The 18,874-nt window shown below is 37.9% G+C and overlaps 1 protein-coding gene across 6 annotated transcripts in view; it reads right to left on the bottom strand.

Moving 5' to 3' along the window:
* The window catches only part of ZZZ3 (zinc finger ZZ-type containing 3), a 120,589-nt gene extending 102,858 nt beyond the window's left edge, over positions 1-17,731 (bottom strand). For 4 of the 6 annotated variants that reach the window (XM_055585425.1, XM_055585431.1, XM_055585429.1 and 1 more), the window contains exon 1: positions 9,214-9,331. The gene's annotated coding sequence lies outside the window, so the exon portion shown is untranslated. Of the gene's footprint in view, positions 1-9,213; positions 9,332-12,690; positions 12,800-17,591 lie in introns of those variants that run through there. The other 2 variants (XM_055585427.1, XM_055585426.1) reach the window with 2 other exon arrangements.
* Positions 17,732-18,874: the final 1,143 nt, after the last annotated feature.

The raw sequence follows: 18,874 nt of genomic DNA, 5'->3' as shown, positions 1-18,874 counted from the left end.
CAGAATTAACCACTCTTTCTTCTGTTCCCATAACGCTTAAATCTTCTATTATAGAATTTACAATGTACAGTTTGATACATCTATATTCTTTGATTACAGTCTGTTTGAGGGAACAGTGCAATTCATGTTTTATTCTCCAGTGCCTTAAAATTGGTGAATTAAATAAAATTCTACTCATTCACAGAGCTTTTTCAATTGAATTCCATACTCTTCCAAAACTTCTTCACTTTTAAGCAACTCACACTACAGGTTCCTGTCTGTGATTTTACGCAAAATTTTGAAAGCTACTTTTAGTCATCTATCCTTGCAGCTGAGTTGTTCAGAAAATAAGTACAACTGTGTATTTATACAAAGTATTAATAAAAATATTAAAATAGACAAGGACAAAAAAAATACCTTTTTAGATACATCTCTAAGTTTGACATAAATCCCTTTCTAAAAGTGTTTAAGAAAGCTTATTTACCTATTAGTGCAATGTTCTTAATGCTGATGAACTAGCCCATTTCTCTATCTCACCTCCAAGAATTAAAAAAGTATTTCCAAAATTGCTGTTTTCTTTTTAAGACTTCATGTCTGTTTCTAACCTTCAGGCATACTCTGATTCACCACAAATTAACCAACACTCTCAACATTTCTCTCAGTTCCTTTTTATCATTTAAATGATCTAAAACCTGTGGCATTAGCCAGACAGGTAGAAAAATGAATTCTTGGAACCCAATGAATGGTAAAACAATCTGGGTGGGGTTTACAGAAAGAACTTGATCAGACAATGGAGTTAAAAGGTAGCTACAAAAAGCCTTAAATTGAATTCAGAAGAAACCAAAAGGCATCCTCTTGGAGATCCACTATTACAGGGACAACTTTTGTTAAAGGTTCAATGAGTCCATATGTGGAATGAGAAAAACCACCTGGACAAATTCAGCTTTCAAAGCCAACTAAAGTCAGGCTGAAAACCAGCCAGTCAACAGATGGTAACTGGTCTGTGCTCATCAACTGTATCACAGAAATTTAACTTGCTTTAAACAACAAAACTATTCCCTGGAGTGACTCTCTAAACTTTAAAGTGAACTAAAATTGAATACTACTAAAATTAAACATGGACTTCCCTGGTGACTCAGTGCTAAAAACTCTGCCAGCCAATGCAGGAGGATCCAGTTTGATCCCTGGGTCAGGAAGATGCACTGGAGAAGGAAACAGCAACCCACTCCAGTACTACTGCCTGGGAAATGCCATGGACAGAGGAGTCTGGCAGGCTACAGTCCGGGGGGGTGCGAAGAGTTAGACACAACTTAGCGACTGAGCATGCATGCAAAATTAAGTATATCAACCCATGATATCAGTATTTCCATGTTAAGTTTAAAATGATTTTTTTTCTTGAAGTTTGTATAATGCTTAAGAGAACTTTAACATTTTAGAATCTAACAGTCTTTAAAATTTACAAAGGTAACTGACTTCAGCCTTATGACTTTTAACAGTATAAAAGTATGTGGTTTGGTTAACAAGCAAAACTGGAATGTTTAAGAGAAATTATGACTCACTATATTTACCAAGTTTCATTTATTAATATTAACAGAGTTTTAAGTATCCAAGAAAAACCTGCTTGTTGAAATTTTACATTTATTCTGTAAGGTATGTAATGTGCTAAAAAATAAAATGAAATCCAGTATATGTGTAAATACAAAGAATGTAATTAAGTTAAGCAGCAGTATCATTATTAACAGCTAACATTCAAAGAGCATTTTCCCAGCGCTCAACACTGTTCCCCCACGTACTTTACAATATAAACTTATTCATTCAACAAATTATCACTGACCAGCCACAAGCTAGGCACCGTTTCAAGCTGAGAATTAAATCAATGAACAAAACATAATTTCAACCTTCATGGATCTTACATTTTAATAAAAACAGGCAAACAATAAACATCAAGTATGGTAATCACTGTGAAGAAAAATAAACCAGGGAACGTCAAAGAAGGAAGTGTTATTTTATTTGGTGTAAAGAGGGCCATATCTGTAAGCATCACTCACAGCAAAGTCTATGTAAATGATGCCCCTTGGAAACTCCTTCATCAGGGAAAACATCTCTAGACCAAGTGACATGTGAACCAAAGGCATGTAAATATGTAAGTGTAGTACAGGAAAAGTAAAAAAAGGATACTTTCGCTGCCTCAGACCTGGGTTCGATCCCTATTCAGAGAACTACTTAATTTTAGTAGTTTTCCATTTTACTTTCAAGTTTACAAAGTCACTTAAGGGAATAGTGACTTGTTGTTTCAAGATCCCGCAAGTCACTTAAGGGAATAGTGATCTTGTTGTTTCAAGATCCCACAAGCCCTGCAGTGCAACCAAAAAGAAAGTACAAAAGTCATTTTACCTTGAAAAGGTGTTTTAAGGGAGATTTAATGTTAAAGAGATAGGAATACCAGACCACCCAACCTGCCTCCTGAGAAATCTGTATGCAGGTCAAGAAGCAACAGTTAGAACCAAACATGGAACAAGAGACTAGCTCCAAATCAGGGAAGGAGTACGTCAAGGCTGTATACTGTCACCCTGCTTATTTAACTTATATGCATAGTACATCATGAGAAATGCTGGACTGGATGAAGCACAAGCTGGAATCAAGATTGCTGGGAGAAATATCAATAACCTCAGATATGTATATGACACCACACTTATAGCAGAAAGCAAAGAAGAACTGAAGAGCCTCTTGATGAAAGTGGAAGAGGAAAGTGAAAAAGTTAGCTTAAAACTCAGCATTCAGAAAACTAAGGTCATGGCATATGGACCCATCACTTCACAGCAAATGGGGAAACAGTGGCAGACTTTATTTTTGGGGACTCAAAATCACTGCAGATGATGATTGCAGCCATGAAATTAAAAGACATTTACTCCTTGGAAGGAAAGTTATGACCAACCTAGAGAGCATATTAAAAAGCAGAGACATTACTTTGCCAACAAAGGTTCGTCTAGTCAAGGCTATGGTTTTTCCAGTGGTCATGTATGGATGTGAGAGTTGGATTATAAAGAAAGCTGAGCAGCGAAGAATTGATGCTTTTGAACTGTGGTGTTGGAGAAGACTCTTGAGAGTTCCTTGGACTGCAAGGTCTAACCAGTCCATCTTAAAGGAAATCAGTCCTGAATATTCACTGGAAGAACTGATGCTGAAGCTGAAACTCCAACACTTTGGCCACCTGATGTGAAGAACTGACTCATTTGAAAAGACCCTGATGCTGGGAAAGACTGAAGGCGGGAGAAGGAGACGACAGAGGATGAGCTGGTTAGATGGCATCACCAATTCAATGGACATGAGTTTGAGTAAACTCCAGGAGCTGGTGATGGGCAGGGAGGCCTGGGTGCTGCAGTCCACGGGGTCACAAAGTGTCGGACACGACTGAGTGACTGAACTGAACTGAACTGAAATCTGTTCAACCCATAATAATCATGGAATAGCTTCCTCTTTAAACAAGGTTGTCTCCTTTCCAGTATGAAAGTCATTCTCCTAGATGTAAGAGAAGTAAAATAGGATTTGAGTAATTGTCATTATTTATATTATCTCCTCAATCAATGGGACCTCTTTCTTCCCTACTGATCTTGCTCTAAATTTAGCTAAAGTCCTTCTTGCTGTCTTATACATTTTTTGTTAACTTCAACTCATTCAGATCTTGAGTCTCCCCACATTCTTCCTGACACATTTTTGTATTAACCATCAGTTATATACTATTAGTATTATGGGAATTCTTGATATGTTTTCTTTTGAAATTCATTAGAAATTACTTAATGTGGAAGTCACAATATTTTCTCTGAATGACTCTTACACTTTTCTCACCTCTGGAAATTTTGTATAACTTTAATAACATGTCTCATTTTTTAAAATAATGTTTCATTTTTAAGTGCCTTCTATCAATAGTGGTCACTCTTTTTTCTGAACTTTTTGAAACTTGCTTTTCTATGAATTCCTAACTAATAATTTAAAATCCAAAGTAACACAGACACTAATATTTGATTCCCTTGATTTCCATTTCTATCTAAGAGACAAAGAATAGTGTATTTTGGAAAAGCATTGGCTTTGAAATCAAACAGGTATTTGTCACTTACTAGCCATGTAACAAACTTCTCTAAGCCTCTACTTTGACATCAATAAATAACAAATAGCATTTACTGAACACCTATTTTATATCAAGTTGTTTAGTGGCTCAGATGGTAAAAAATCTCCCTGCAATGCAGGAGACCTGGATTCAATCCCTGGGTCCGAAAGATCTCCTGAAGAAGGGAATGGCAATCCACTCCAGAATTCTGACCTGGAAAATTCCATGGACAGAAGAGCCTGGCAGGCTACAGTCCATGGGGTCGCAAGAGTTAAGACACGACTGAGTGACTAATACTTTCACTTTATCTTATAGCAAGTGCCTTATATACTTTATATGCAAATCTAAAGTACTACATCATTTATACTGAGGAAAACAAGAGCTTAGATACAAGCTACTTGCATAAAGTCACAGAGTTCCTAAGTGCTAGAGCCAGGATTTTAAAATCTAGGTCCATCTGATTCCAATCCCATGTTCTTTTTGGTACAACACAAAGAGACTATAACACATATTCACTTGCCCAAAACAAATGTTCAGTAACAGCTAATTCCATATGTACCTCACTGTTTTTCCTTGTTGGTCAGAATCAATTTCATACCAGCAATACTCTACAACTTTCAGGAGACTAAACTGCCAGCGAATAATCTATCAAAAGTTCTGATAATCTTTATTATTAATGCATTGCTTAATTAGTCCACTTAATTAAAAGAATCCCATCACATTATGCCAAACACAATTTTCAGGCATTTTTGTGGTAAAAGAATATTATACGCAATCATAAAAACCCAGGGTTAGAGAGACATAAAAAGTCAGGTAGCTGAACTACCTTATTCAGTGTAATGTGCTACTCATTCATCCTCAAAAATTCTTAAAATTCTTAAAACACGTAGAGAAAAGGGCTTTTTAAAAAAAAAAAGAAAAAACTGTCATTCTTGTGAGTAATGCAGATCAAGACAACAGAAACACTCACTGTAGTTTTCCAGAAACCAAGCAAACACCATACAGAACTTGGTACAAATTTGTCAATATCATTATAGAACTATAGTTTCTCTTAATTATCTTCTTTTTCTCTTCTCCTCTTTCCCTCTTCATACATTAGATTGTGAATAGTCAATTAAGTGAATGAAAGAATGCTTCCCAGGCCTAAACACTACCATTCACATCACTTTAAATACTGACAATCAGGTAAATTGATCTGAGTAAACAGAAACTAAGTGCTAGAAGGCTAATTTTTTTTCTATTTTGTAAAAGGAAGTTTAAAAAAAATTTAGGTATTAAAGTTTATAAATAGGTTTCTAATACTAAGCTGTAGTATAGTGCCATATTAAAGGACTTCTAAAATGCACCCGCTGATGTTTTAAAAATCAGTAATAAGCTGAAAGTGATACTGACAAAAAAGGAAAAAGAAATTTTTTTGGATTGATGTAAAAGTTCTAAAACTGGACTGTGGAAATAGTTGCACAACAGTGTAAATTTACTAAAAAATCACTGAACTATACTCTTAAAAAGAATATAACTCAGAAATCCTCCTAAAATAAGCTGTTATAAAAAAGTAACCAAAATGTTCCTTTCTTATATTAGTACCTTGAAATTAACATCATCATTTAGATTTATTATTCTGCAAATATGCATGCTTACTTGAAATGAACCCCAAGTATAGTTTCAAGCACCTTGGGGACTCTAAGTACTGAACTACACTTGTGATCCTCTTTAATAAACCAATAAAATTCTTAAGTATATGAACTTACCACTGTGCATAATTTTAAAGGAAACACTAACCACATAAGAGCTGCCTTACTAAAACTGCACACAAAACAAAATGTATAGGGAAACAAAGAGTTTGGATAAATAACACCGTGATGAATAAATTTAAGTGATTTCTATTTTTAAAAGTCAAAGTATTCAAATCACAGCAACATCCAATTCTCAATTCTGCTTTTGTGTATAAAACACAGCTTTAGCAAAAACAGTCCTTGAATTTAAGACCTAGAAGAAAATTCAAATGTCACTGTAAAATGTAATACAAAAAAATTCATTAGAATATATACAGTGGAGCTAGAACAATACCTATGTGACACTGAGCAATATACTTAATCTCTCTGCTTCAGTTCGCTCAGTTGTAGAATGAGGATAACAGTAAACATCATTACAAGGTTGTTGTGAGGCATAAATGATAATGAATACAATATTTACATGTATCTGCTGCTGTTGCTGCTAAGTCACTTCAGTCGTGTCCGACTCTGTGTGACCCCATAGACGGCAGCCCACCAGGATACCCTGTCCCTGGGATTCTCCAGGCAAGAACACTGGAGTGCGTTGCCATTTCCTTCTCCAGTATATGAAAGTGAAAAGTCAAAGTGAAGTCGCTCAGTCGTGTCCAACTCTTAGCGACCCCACTGACTGCAGCCTACCAGGCTCCTCCGTCCATGGGATTTTCCAGGCAAGAGTACTGGAGTGGGGTGCCATCGCCTTCTCCTTACATGTATCTAGCACATGGCAAATGTTCAATAATTTTAAGTTAGTATTACTTTCATAATAGTTAAAGCTTCCCTGGTGGCTCAGCAGTGAAGACTCTGCCTGCCAAGCAGGAGACACAAGGTTCAATTACTGGGTCGGGAAGATTGCCTCGAGAAGAGAATGCAACCTATTCCAGTATTCTTGCCTGGGAAATCCCATGGACAGAGGAGCCTGGGTCCCAAGAGCCGATCACAACTTAGCAACTAAACAGTAACAACGATAGTAATAGTTCGGCCAAAATACTTTCACAAGTACTCTCTTTTTTGCTGCAATCAGAGTATATTTATTTAATAAATGTTTTATTAAACAGAATTTGTCCAAAAATTTTGATTTTATATAAAAAATTAAATGCAGGTGCCCTTACTATGCCCTAGTATTGGTTCTCAAAGTGTGATATCCTAATCTATTAAATCTGACACTCTTAGGGTTGAACCCAGCCATGTACTGCTTTTAAAGAAGAAAAACAAAACTTCCAGGTGATTATGATGTATGCTAAAGCTTGAGAGCCACTGCTTTATAGTAGTTACAAACAAATCAAAATTTCCTTCATGAAATTTCGCTAACTACAGAAAGAAAAGTACCTACCCATAAACGTGCCTTAGACCAAACTAGAAATAAGCATTTATTCAAATTTAGTGGTAACTCTATAATCTTTACAAAAGTCAGTTACTTTCTCCTTCCCTCTTCATGAGATATTATCCTATAACATGATGCCCAAAGTCAACATTTTAAATTTAAATCTCCAGGCCAAAAAGAAATTTTTTTAGAAATTAAGTTTTTGCGTAACATTTAATTTTAACAAAAGCTCAGCAAATCAAAGAGTACCAGGGTATACAATGTTACTCTTAAAATTATTCTTGAAAAAGACATCTAATTTCCACAGCTACAGGCCATTTATGATATTCTGGTCCTAACAATTACTGAATGACAATAAGCAAAATTCATTTACAAAGGAAATTAACTGTATCTTTCATGCTAACCATTGGAATTACATGAAAGAAAAACATGTACAGGACCACAGTAATAAATCTTTCTATGCCTTCTTTTGAAATTAATAAAGTGAAATGGAAGGGTAGAAAATAAAGTACAAAAGGAGAATTCCATTTAAGAAAGTTGCACTTACACTTGAAGCCAGCCTGAAAGGGGATGTTAACAAGGTATAACTGACTCAGTTTTTTCAGTAGCCTATAACTTGATTTATAATCTGCACACCACAATGTTATACCATTCATAAATACGAAATAAATATTTTAAAAGTAAAACGACAAACTTAAATTGAGACTTTTTATGACAGGGGAGGGAAAGGAAAGGGTGGGAACTCACATTCTTTGAAATAACAAGATACCACAGGGTAGCTGTCATAAAAATCAGAATGAGAATCATTGCTTGAAAGGAATTTGAAGAATGAAAAGAAAGCTGCCAAGTCATAGGATAAAAGTCCAAAAAGCTATTAGCTGGTCAGGAATGCTATACCAAAGTTTTCAAAACAAAACTTCTAAGTAGGAGGGGGAAGAAAAAACAGCTGAGGTATCCTTGAAGGCCATCAATGACAGAAATTAAAAGTATCCTGCTTGCTCAAATAATATTTAAACACAAACAGGGTCTAACATACAATCAGAAAGCAAAGAAAGCATTTCTTTGATGTCTCCTTCTAGAGTTTCTGAAAACTATGAACGCCATGAGAAAAATGTCTAAGTAAAACTGTTGAGATGTCCAGGTAATATAACCTAGATCAAGTTCTAGGATTTCTCAGATTACTCATATCAAAACAGGATAAAAATGGTTACAAAGAGAGTTAAAATTCAAAACCAGACAAAATTATTCTGTGTTACCAGATATCAAAATAGTGATTTCCTACCAGCCTGGGGAATTAATAACCAGAATACAGCACAAGACAGTTTCTGGGGTTTTGATAATAATTTCTCAGTAATGATTACACAGTTCTATGTTCACACTGTGAAAATTCACTAAACTGTACACTTACAAGAACTTTCTATGTGTATTAATATGATAATCGTATTTACATTTTTTTAAAAGCAGAGAGGGAAAAAAAGGAAATTTCTCCTTCAGGAAACGAAACATATTACTACAAAAACATTAAAAATTAAAGTTTAGTAGAGACCATTCAGATTAAGAATTATAGGTTTGGAGTGGGGAGTAGAGATTTAATGCAGAGAAGTATTACAGAGCCCCTAAGGGGCTATCAGTGGATATATCCCACAAAGATACACACACATACACACCTTTTTCAGGAGGAAAAAATCTTGGTTCCTCCCTTTATAATACAGCCAAGCTAAATTTCACTCTATGAAACACATATATCTGCTTCTAATGGAAAAGTGTATATGAACTGCAGGATCTACTTTCCTTAAACTTCTGTCCAATTAAAAAAAAAAAAGTTGCTAGTAAAGAGGTGAGTGAGTGCCAGAATACAATTTTTAACAACTGCTATTCCTGGACCACTTCAGCGCCACTCTGAAAACCCAACTCATCCATTAGGCAGGGTAGCAGAATTCTGGTAGAAATAAAAAGGTATAAAATTATGTTCCAATCCCTATAAATCTCATCCCAATCCAAACTATAAGGAAATTTCATCACATTGGGTTCCTCACCTGCAATTCTCCTTATGTAACCCGCAAGCAGAGAACATACTGTTTTCAAATATTTATGTTTTCACACTCACAATGTTAACCTGGTTTTTCTTCCTAGCATTTATGTAACCACTTTAATCTAAAGGCAAAAGAAAATACTAGTCAATATTTAATAATACAATAGTTTTGGAACATTACAGCTTTAAAATATAAATAAGCATAACAATCTCACTTTTTAAAAGAAAAGTATTTGCTTATCTTAATTATTCCATAAAGGAAAAAACAAACATCTTTGTAAACAATAAGAATTTCAAATATATTTTAAAAGTTCTCCTTGGCATGGATGCCCTAATGCTCACATGAAATTTCTTAGATTATTATTTAACTTCAGTAAATGCATATTGTCATGCCATTCTTAACAGCTGAAAAAGAAAGGAACTCATAATGGCTAATGAGCACTTTTTAATTAAATATTCTAGAAGGCTAAGATATCAAGCTGTGTATTACTATTTAATAAGGGAAATACCTTAAGTACACATCCTAATTGTTGACTGGAGAAGTTTACTTCTCTAATTCCACAAAATCTATCAGAGTAGTTTTTCTCTTTGCAGCTGCTTGTACCCTTAGTGCTAGTAGTGCTTAGTCACTCAGTCTGTGCCCAACTGTTTGCAACTGGATGGACTGGAGCCTGCCAACCTCCTCTGTCTGTCCATGGTGATTCTCCCCTCAAGAATACTGGAGTGAGTTCCCATGCCCTCCTCTAGGGGACTGTCCCAACCCAGGATTGAACCCAGATCTCCCGCACTGCAGGCAGATTCTTCACCATCTGAGCCACCAGGAAGCAAAGCAATTTCATATTTTATCTCTTCAAGAAAGAAGAAATTGCTTCATTTAATCCTACTAAATTCTGATAGAAAAAGAATATTTCTAATTTTGGTTGACAAGAAAAAGAATTATAAAACATTGTTTTGTACAAAATGAGCTTTTATTATCCTCAAATTATAAAGTGCTTTGAAAAACTAAGAAAACAAATACAATAAAGAGGCCAGGGCAAAAGATATTAAACACGTTGTAAGAATCATTTAAAAAGCAATACTAATAAGCAAAAATGAAACATAGCAAAACAAAGAAAAACTATTTAGTAAATAGACTAAACAATTACCGATTTCCAGAAAAAATTTACATTCTCTCTTCACACCAATGCCAGTTGAGAAAGTAAATTTACTTAAATCGAAGTTACTAAAACTAAAATAAATAGTATTAAAATCAGTATCATTTATTTATTACATTTTCAGAGAAGGAAGACTTTCATAAGATTAGAAGTAAAACAAAATTAGGTTAATGATTTGGTTACATTAATTTTAAAATTCTGTTTACCTGAAAAACTCACAAAAGAAATGTATCTGTTAAGCATGTTTCACCTCAGTAGTAATTTAAGGAAAAAAGTGGTATAATATGACTTACCCCCATTACATTTTTAAATAATATTTAATGTTGAGGTATAGAGCAACAGCCGGATAACATGAATATAAATTGATCCTTTTAACAAATATCCCGACACTGTGTTTCAACAGCCTTTAAAATTTACCTAAAAATTAAATCTGTAATGTACTAGGAGATAATACTGATACTATATGCATGAAATACCTTATATATAAATGTTCTTCACATTCCTTTTTATATACGTGAAAAAATTAGAAAAGGAGAATAATACATCTACACATGGAACATCATACAACCATTTATAATAATGATTATAAGACTTATTGTGAGAATGGGAAAATGTTATCTATAATTAGGTTAAAAGCAGGACATGAATTTATTTTTATCTGTAAATATATAAAACATGTATTTTTATATAATGAAACAAATACATAAATAATTTAATATGGTTATATTAATTCCCAATATTCAACATCCCAAACCAGCCACTAAATCATTAAAACATACACAGATACACAGTTAATACCTAAATCAAGTGCTGCTGCTGCTGCTAAGTCACTTCAGTCGTGTCCGACTCTGTGCGACCCCATAGACGGCAGCCCACCAGGCTCCGCCGTCCCTGGGATTCTCCAGGCAAGAACCCTGGAGTGGGTTGCCATTTCCTTCTCCAATGCATGAAAGTGAAAAATGAAAGTGAAGTCGCTCAGTCATGTCCGACTCTTCTCGACCCCATGGACTGCAGCATACCAGGCTCCTCCGTCCATGGGATTTTCCAGGCAAGAGTACTGGAGTGGGTTGCCATTGCCTTCTCCTAAATCAAGTGCTACATACCATCATTATCAACAAAGGGAGAATAACGTTTAAATTAATATATTAAAAGAGACTGAGTCACTTTTAAGTTGTGTCCGACTCTTGCGATCCCATGGACTGTAGCCTGTCAGGATCCTCTGTCCACGGGATTTTCTAGGCAAGAAGACTGGAGTGGTTTGCCACTTCCTTCTCCAGGGGATCTTCCCCAACCCAGGGATCGAACCCGGGTCTCTTGCACTACAGGCAGATTCTTTACCAACTGAGCTACCAGGGAAGCCTAAAAGAGGCTGAAAAGGCAGGCAAAGCCACAGAGAAAAATCAACAGAAATAAACACTTCTCAACCCAGGACCTTCAGCTGTGCTAAGGATGGAGACTCAGTGTTACCATCAGGATTCAAAACTATACACCTGATTCATAGAGAAAGGTCAATTACAAATTCTAATTATCTGCTCTGAAAATTCCTTCATCAACAAATGTGCTAGTCTTCAGCCAATTGGTTAATTACTACTATTATTAAATATTAAATGCAAAGACTTACTTGGGAAGTAGCCCCTTGAAATATTAAATAAGATAAAAGCAATAAAATAAAACAAAGTCCATACACAGCAGCACCATCTTCTTATTATCACTGTTAAGTGAATTTGCTAGAAAACTGAAACACTTTCATTAACAAAGCTTTGAAAACATTTACTCTTAAATTTGATGCTTTTGAACTGTGGTGCTGAAGATGACTCTTTAGAGTCCCTTGGACAGCAAGGAAATCAAACCAGTCGATCCTAAAGGAAATCAACCCTGAATATTCACTTCCAGAACTGATGCTGAAGCTGAAGCAACAATACCTTGGCCACTTGATGTGAAGAGCCGACTCACTGGAAAAGACCCTAATGCTGGGCAAGACTGAGGGCAAGAGGAGATGTGAGTGACAGAGGATGAGATGGTTGGAATGGCACCAATGACTCAATGGACAGGAGTTTGAGCAAACTCAGGGAGATAGTGAAAGACAGGGAAGCCTGGAGTGCTTCATGGGGTCGAAAAGTGTTGGACACTACTCAGCAACTGAACAACTCATAAAAATCTTAAAAGATATCAATTTCTTAATTCCTAAAACACAGTACATAGAATAAAATTTATTTCTGATTAACATCATCACTATGACAGACCATGCGCTATCCTGCTCTACAACACTGTGATTCCCTCAGAAGTTCATAATTATAGGACTGTATGTCTCCATGTAATGACACTACCTTTTAAAGTTCCACATACTTAATACAGCTTCTTCAATAGCCTTGAAATAAGACGACATTTCAGTTGTCAGTGTGCCTAACTCCAATGACCAATCTTGCAATCTGTGGGCTAAAAAAAATCAGATAACCAACTCTGTTGGGGTTGCAAACTGTTATTTATTCCAGTAAGTAGTTCCTGAATAAAATTCACAGGCTTATTATACTTGGTTACAGTTATTCTGAAGCCTCAGAGCTCTGCTGTTTCAAATGGAAGAAATCACTATCACTCAAAAAATGTTTAATTACTGACTGTAACATACATACTCTGGAGTTCCAAAATACTAAAAATTGAATAGTTTGATAGTATCCTCTGGGAAAGTTAGTCAGCTTACTTGTCTCTGACTAGAGAAAAGTTACCTACGTGAGAAATAACAGATGAAAAGAAAAAGAAGCAAAAAAGTGAGAAAGACAAGTTCAAACGAAATAGCCGAGTCCATAACGTTTGGTTTTTAGAAGTCAAAATTAACATCTTGGAAAATGTTTACTCATACTGTGTTTTTTAATGTATGATGAAGCTGAAACTCCAATACTTTGGCACTTCATGTGAAGAGTTGACTCACTGGAAAAGACCCTGATGCTGGGAGAGATTGGGGGCAGGAGGAGAAGGGGACAGAGGATGAGATGGCTGGATGGCATCACCGACTCAATGGACATGAGTTTGGGTAAACTCCGGGAGTTGGTGATGGACAGGGAGGCCTGGCGTGCTGCAATTCATGGGGTCACAAAGAGTCGGACACAACTGAGCAACTGAACTGAACTGAACAGTGGTTATCAGAGTATTAACTACAGAAATTTGCACTACAGTATATATCACATATTCTTTAAAAATCAGAAGACTGGAATTCCTTTGAGGTCCAGTGGTTAGGACTTCATTCTTTCACTGCCAAGGGAACAGCACAGCCAAAAAAAAACCCCAAAATAAAAACCAAAACAAAAAAAATCCAAAGACTTGTACTGAAATTGACACTGAATTTTCATATGAAAAGGCAGATTTTTTTAAAAAGTCCTACAACATACTTTCTTGATATTTCTGATCAAATAATTTCCTGTAAACTGTCTTGGACACTGGTTCAGAAAAAGGAAATTAAATGTATATTCTTCATATAATTAATATGTGACATAGGTAATACAGTTTACAAAGTTACAGGTCTATGGAAATTAGCATTGTGTCATATCTAAACAAAAAAATTCCAAGTGAGGACATTATCACTTTTGTTAATATCCTCTGATCACTGAAGCTCATTAGCTCTCATAGATGACTTCTATGACAATAATAAATGAGAAAAAAGAAAATAAAATTTCTTGGTTATCTAAGTTTTACTGAAGCAAAACTCAAATCATATTAAGATATATTTCTCCTTGAATTTTCTCAGTATAGTTCTACCCAGTACTTGAGTATTTTAGTGTCTGTAGAAATCTAATAATTTCTAAGATCTGCTACCAAACACAGTTTATAAAACAAAGTCGTTAAGAATAAGCAACAAATACTACTGCAAAAACTGGCTACACCAAAGGCCCAATTCCCAAGCAAAATTGTGTAAACACCTTTGCAAAGGTCACTATAAAATTGTCATCTTTGAATCCACAGTCATCTTCACAACGTCCAATCTCTAACAAAATAAAATGTACTCAACAAAAGTTACTTAATGAAAGACAGGCTTTACCTAAGTTAAGAATTCACAGAGTTTCAATTAAACATCAACTTCAGTTGATGATTTTTTCTGGGGGGTGGGGAGGAGAGGGGACAAATGATATCAAACAATTTAGGGGGTGGGCTGAAACCTGTTTGAAAAAATTAAGCGGGAGGGAAAAAAACTGCCTCACACACTGACTCCAAATTCTCAACTCAAGCCCCACTCCCACCATCACGAGCTGCCTATTTTGGGAACATGGCTGATAACCCTCTACCATCCTTCCTTTTCTCTGCAACTTCTCCAATTCCATTTCAGTATCAACCTATACATAACCCCACATCTCCTTTTCCTCTTTCCCACATCACAGCTCTCAACATTCCCTTTTATTCCCAACATTCCTGCTTGAACTATTACAAGAGAAAACCCACACCGAACAAAAAGAGTGGTCACTTTTTTTATGTGACAGGTCTCCTAGTAGTCTGGAGGGAAAAATACAGAAAACTATCAGAAAATGCTGCCTAGCAACTTTTGAGTATATGTACATTTGTTTTATGAACTACTGATATATCTTACATTCTTCAGTTGAACTCACTAAAGTACATAGTCAGAACTATTAAGCTGGTAACTTTTTAAATTGGAAAACTCCAATACACACACTTGAGTAACCATTTATAGCACAGAAGTATCGAAAAATATAAACATACAAATATAAATGTAAATAAATAGCACAACTATTAAAATATTAAAAATATATATATATATATATAAAACTCTGGACTTTCCTAGCAGTCCAGTGATTATATCTGCACACTTCCAATGCAGGCAGCAGCAATGTGATCTCTGGTGGGGAACTAAGATCCCACATGCCCTGCAGCATGACACACATAGCTATATGTATGAATGTATGTATGTTGTTGTTTAGTCCTAAGTCATGTCTGATTTTTTTGCAACCCCATAGACTATAGCCCATGCGACTCCTCTGTCCATGGGATTTCCCAGGCAAGAATACTGAAGTGGATTGCCATTTCCTTTTCCAGGGGATGTTCCCAAGCCAGGGATTGAACCTGTGGCTCTTGCACTGGCAGGCAAGAGGAGGTGGATTCTTTACCAGTGAGCCACCAGGGAAGCCTATATATATATATACACACGTACATACATGTGTGTGTGGTGTGTGTGCAAAATTCAAGTGACAAACAGTTCTTTAAATATTATTTCATGTGGACTTTTTGTACAGAGCTACCAGCATACTAAATTTCTATGGTAAAAATAATGCTATCACTCAAGATATTTTCACAAAACTGTAATACAAAAAAAACCTGTACAAACACAAAAATTTATTTTTTGAAGCATGTATGTATGAGTCAAAAGACAAGATGTAACACTAAATAAAAAGAAATTTTTTACTTATTACTAATGTTGTGATAGTTTATCTTAAAACAACACCCCTCCATTTCTTCCTCTCCGTTAAAAAAAAGGAAAATATCTGGAATAATACATAGCTACTGCTAAGAGTGGTTACAGAGATTTTAGGACTGAGGAAGATAACTTGGAAGAATGTGTACCAGGAAATATTTTACCCTTTATTCTACTCCGTACTAAATGCAGAGAAAAATAACACGTTTGTAGTTTTAAAAAGACTTATGATTACCTGATTAGATTGCTAATTTATCACTATGAATACTAAATAAATCCATACTAAAAAAAAAAGTATGCTATAAATTCACTTTGATAAAACGTTGGAGAAAAGCTAATCATATCTCAAACTCAAGGAAAAATTGAATTCAAAGTTAAAGACAAGTTTGCTTTTAAATTTGACTGAAAACGTTCCACTATTACCTGAAATATGTAACCTAAAACAATCATCCCTGAACAACAAAGACGGAACTTCATAAAAACAGTAATCAAAATCTTGCTGCGGGGAAAAAAAAAAAACTGATCTTTAATTATGAGTTAATAGGCACGTACAAAAAATTAAAAGAATGGTTTTATTCTGTCATCGGATATTGTTCTCATATACAAAGGATCTCTCCAAATGCTGCCAAAAGTTATCGTAAATACAAAGTAAGTTAGAGTGATGAGGAAGTTATCAATGAGCAAATAAACGGGAGTAAATGATGCCCAGAGAGAAGAAACGGAACGCGCTCTATTTTAAGCGTCCGAGGAGGACAAGTGGAGAAAGATACTGCGGAAGAAACAAGCGACAGAATGGTTAACAGGTCTGGAATTCTTTAGAAAATGGCAACAAGGGTAAAAACTGACAAGAACGTCTGAAAGTAAGAGGAACGGTATCCAATGGAATCGTCACGTCTCTACGAGCACGGCTCCGGACTTCCAGTCAGACCGCGGAGGAACAGGAACTCTCACTAAGCGGGGAAGGAGCCCGAGCTGAGGGGTACAGTCGCTTCTGCAGGTGGCGGAGCGCCCGCAGGGGGGTGGGGAGGATAGTGTTGCCTAAACTGGGTCAATGTATATTCCCTTCAGGACTAGAGAAAGCTGACACAGCACGTCTCCCGGCACCAAGAGGCACTTGCCTTAGGCCCCTCCCTAGCAACTTGCCTTGTACAAAGAGTTGCGAGTCCCAGGCCCCCGGAACCCAGGGCTCCGCCATCCAGGACAACTGCTCTGCCAACAAGGTCCCGCGAGAATCAAGAGATCTCGCGATACAAACCCCCTAGCATCTCGCGAGTTTCCTCTACAACCAACATGGCGGTACCGAGAAATCCGTATTTCAGTACTTAAAAAGGGCTTCATTTACGAACAGGAGAACGTATAAAAAAGAGAAAGGGCAGGAAGTCTTTTCCGCCTTATATTTCTCTTCGTACCCCCAGTGGAGAAGAAAACCTGCAAACAACCCTAAGACCCGCAACGATCACGGTTACACTACAGAGACACAGCAACTTCCAGCCTCAGCCAGCCTCCGAGACTGTCACGTGGAAGCGGATTCTTGGCGTGCCGGTCACGTGGACCGGTACTAAGCAAGCGCGCGCCCGTTGGCCTCCGGAGAGCCCTCCCCCGCCCCCCTTTTGCCCGCGCACACGTGCGCGCGCACCCCCGCCCCACGTGGGGGCTCCGCCGCCGCTGCGGTCGCCGCGGCAGCCTCCAGCCCACCCCCTCCCAGCACTCCGTTCCAAATCCGGGTCCCAGAGCCGATCATCCCCGAGTACTCTCCGCCTCCATTCTCCCTCCCCCGCATCTGGCCCCCACCACGTGCCCCGAGCGCCTGCTCACCTTTTGTGCGGGGCTGGGCGCCGCAGGCCACTTAGGGAGGCGCCGTCGCCGTGGCCGCTCTCCGCCCCCGCCACGGCACTGGCTCTGGTGGCCGCCGCTGCAGGAAGCTCAACAGCGGCGCCGGGGCGCTTCCAGGTGGGTCCCCGCCTCCCGTTCCTGCCACTTCCCGCAGCACCAGCGGCTCCTTCCGGTCCCCTCCTTTCTCGTCCTCGCTGGGACGGGCGGGCGGCGGCGGCTGCAGGCGCGCTTAGTACACCGCCTGCTGGTAACCGCAGCCGGTGCAGCGCGGGCTGGCAGGGCGGGCCGGGGGCGACATCCGCCCCCGCCCCAGGGCGAGGGTTGGTCTTCTAAGGGCGGTCCCCGGACCAACCCCTGCTGTTGTCTAACTTGGTCCTACCCAAGGAGGAAAGGTGTCCCTGTAGCGCCGCAGTTGGAAGTCCGCTTCATCCTACCATTTCTGGCCTCTTGAGAGATTTGTACACCCTCCCTCCTTAGCATTGGGGTCTTAGGTAGAAAAATATGTGTATACATTGTATATACTCCACCCTACCAGATATCCGATCGCATAGCCCCCTCGCTCACCTCTCTGGCTTTCCCTCTGTTGCTACAACAAGCAGGCTCAGGACTTGGCTTATGCTGTTCCCTCTGGCTGGAACACTTCTCCCAGATTTCTTTTAGCGAGGCGTATTTCAGGTACCTTCTCAGAAGTTGACATCTGAGGCTTCGCAGACCACCGCTCTTTCTATCCAAAGGAGCATTTTGGAACGCTGCTCTTACCTGCTTTCATTTCTTCATGGCAGTTAGCACTTCCAGACCTTATTTGTCTGTTCTTAGCCACCAAGATTGTGAGATCCTTAAAGGCAGAGACTCTGTAAGTTTTGTTTTTGCTATGGCCACAGAACCTGTGTCTGGTACCAAGCAGTATTTGATACTCTATTAAATCATATCAAAGGCTTCTCTGGTGACTCAGATGGTAAAGAATCTGCTTGCAATGCAGGAGACCCTGGTTTGATCCCTGGGTAGGAACCTCACCGGGAGAAGGGGTTGGCTACCCACTCCAGGATTCTTGCCTGGAGATTTTCGTGGACACAGGAGCCTGATGGGCTAGATACACCATGGGGTTCCAAAGAGTCCAACCAGACTGAGGGACTAACACTTTCACTTTCTAAATCTTTTCAAGAAACTATAGTCAGCATGCAGGAAAAGGCCCAATTCCCATTGATGGAGATAAGTACTTACCTTGAGTTGATAGTTTCATTGACAAGTTCACCATTTATGAGCTA

Source organism: Bubalus kerabau, chromosome 6, assembly GCF_029407905.1.
Source record: "Bubalus kerabau isolate K-KA32 ecotype Philippines breed swamp buffalo chromosome 6, PCC_UOA_SB_1v2, whole genome shotgun sequence".
NCBI lineage: Eukaryota > Metazoa > Chordata > Mammalia > Artiodactyla > Bovidae > Bubalus > Bubalus kerabau.
This window is presented reverse-complemented; position numbering and strand designations above follow the sequence as displayed.